The sequence below is a fragment of the Neophocaena asiaeorientalis genome, unplaced genomic scaffold, assembly GCF_003031525.2.
Source record: "Neophocaena asiaeorientalis asiaeorientalis breed wild unplaced genomic scaffold, Neophocaena_asiaeorientalis_V1.1 scaffold91, whole genome shotgun sequence".
NCBI classification, from domain to species: Eukaryota; Metazoa; Chordata; class Mammalia; order Artiodactyla; family Phocoenidae; genus Neophocaena; species Neophocaena asiaeorientalis.
Window position 1 is genome coordinate 6,210,322 of NW_020173198.1, and position 2,603 is coordinate 6,212,924.

At 41.5% G+C, this 2,603-nt stretch overlaps 1 pseudogene; it reads right to left on the reverse strand.

The window, feature by feature from the left end:
• Window positions 1-725: 725 nt before the first annotated feature.
• LOC112399390 (60S ribosomal protein L9 pseudogene) lies at window positions 726-1,304 on the reverse strand (annotated as a pseudogene).
• Window positions 1,305-2,603: the final 1,299 nt, after the last annotated feature.

Here is a 2,603-nt window from a genome sequence, read left to right on the forward strand (position 1 = left end):
GGCTGGATTGACAGTGAAGGCAGAATGACTTCCAACTTTTTGCCTGACGAACTGCATAGATAGAGGCACCAGTAGTTGACATTTGGAGAAGATAAACAGATTTGGAGAGGGAAGAGACCAAGTCCATTTTTGAATATAGAGACTTTTGAGGTGTTTGAAGGGTACCGAGGTAGGTATGTTTAGAAGGCAATTGAAAATGTGGATCTGGAGCTCACAGAAAGTTATATAAAGATGGACGATGAGGGAATTCCCTGGGAATCCAGTGGTTAGGACTCCATGCTCTCACCGCCAAGGGCCCAGCTTTGATCCCTGGTCAGGGGACTAGATCCCACAAGCTGTTCCACGTGACCAAAAAAAAAAAGATGGAGAATGAGAATTGTAAATAAGAAGGGGACAATGTCCACTGTGGGCAAGAACAGGACACCCCAGGATATAAAGTAAAATGAGAAAAGGACTAAGGAGAAAACCATAGAGAATTGCCATTTGGAGAGGAAAAATGGAGGAAGGAAAGCCAGCAGAGAAGGTGGAGAAGGAAAAAACAAGCAGGGAAGTGAGAGCGAAACTAGGGCCTAGCTGTGAGACCACCGGACATCTTAAGGAGAATTCTGATTCACAGGAAATGAAATTGAATTTTTTTCCCCAAGTCAAAAGAGCTTTTATTCATTTAAAAAATATCACATGTGAACCTGGCCCCTTGCGGTTTCTGTAACTAGATCACTCAGATCTTATTCATCAGCCCGCTGAACTGTTCCTTTCTCAGAAACATAGATACCATCCACAAATGTTCTGATATCCTTGTTTTTAACTGTTGTGGCTTTTGCTGAATCAAGGCAGCTGAATTTGACACAAGTTCAATGTCATTTCCTTCAAGAATCAACTCATCTTTCTGGGCTTGAGATACTGAACAAACAACACCTGGCCTCATCCGAGCCCTGCAGATGTATTTTTCACCCAAAAAATTTCGGATTTCCACAAGAGAACCATTCTGAATAACGACGTTGATGGGGAAGTGAGCATACACAGACCTCATCTTGTAACGGAAGCCCAGTGTAACACCCTTGATCATGTTCTGTACATGACTACAGATAGTGTGAACAGTGGCCAGTTCCTTTCTATTCCCCCACCATTTGTCAACCCGGAGCCTCTTCTTTTTCTTCCCAAGGAGACTGAGTTCTACATTGATGTGATTGAAGTCCCTCCGCAGGGTGCCTCTGGGGCCCTTCACAATAACTGTGTGTCCCTTCAGAGTAATGTCGACATTTTCTGGAATGTCGACAGTCTGACTGCTGAGAATGGTCTTCATTCTTGCAGTAGATGCGGCAAAGAGCTGAAATTGAATTTTAAAGGCATGAAAACATACTCAACCTCACTCATAATGAAGACATGTACAATAAAACAATGAAGAGGTAGCATTTTTTAAAAAATCTACCAGACTGGCAAGAATGGAAAAGTTTAACACCGTGTTTGAGAGGATGTGGGGAAATAGACACTTTAAAATAGTAAAGATATACACTTTTTGGCTTAGTAATTCCATTTCTAGGAATCCACTGGATGGATATGCTTATACATGGGTACAGAGAGGTTTGTACAAGGATATTCACTGCAGCATTATTTGTTGTAGCAAAGGGTTGGAAACAACCTAAACGTCCATCAATAGAGGACTTGCCAAATTAATAATGACATCATTTCAGTGGCATATATGCATTTCAGTGGAATATATGGAATTATTAAAACAAACAAGGGAGATCAATAAGTACTAATTTGGAACAATATCTAAGATATCTGAAGTGAAAAACATCAGAAGGACAATAGAACAAGATGTGCTATCATTTATGTAAAAATGGATAAGGCTGGCTTTGGAGCCAGACTGCCTTGGTTTAATTCCCAGCCCCACCGCTGTCTAGCTATGTAACTGGGGGAAAAGCTACCTGTGCTTCAGTTTCCTCAGCCGTCACCTTCACAGGGTTATCAGAGATGTGAAGATTTACTTTTCCCTTTTGTACTTTTTGAATTTTTTTCTTTTTTGGCCGTGCCGTGCGGCATGCGGGGATCTTAGTTCCCCGACCAGGGACTGAACCCACGCCCCTGCAATACAAGTGCAGTCTTAACCTCTGGGCCATCAGGGAAGTCCCTGAATTATTTTTAAACCATGGCATGTATAACCCTAATTTTCATTTAATTAAAAATTTTAAACAAAGAAGGTATATGAGTAGCAAATAAGCATGTAGAAAAGATGCTAAATTCATTAGGGAAATGCACTTTAAACCACAATGAGACACCACTGCAAGTCTATTCATATGGCTAGAATTATAAAGACCATATAACAATACCAAGCGCACCACCCCAAGCCTATATTGCTTTGACAGCTCATTCACATCAAAGAAAATGTGATCCTCCCTTCCCAGTGTACAACTCACCAAGGGATTCATTCTAATTGGTCCTGCCTGGGTCACATGTCCAGCTCTGAACCAATCACTGTGGGGCTGTGAATCACCTTAAAGTGTTGGCAAAGATGTGTAGCAATTGAAACTTTCATAGGCTGCTGGTGGGAATGTGAAATGGTACAGCCACTTTGGGAAACAGATGGGCATTTTCTTACAAGT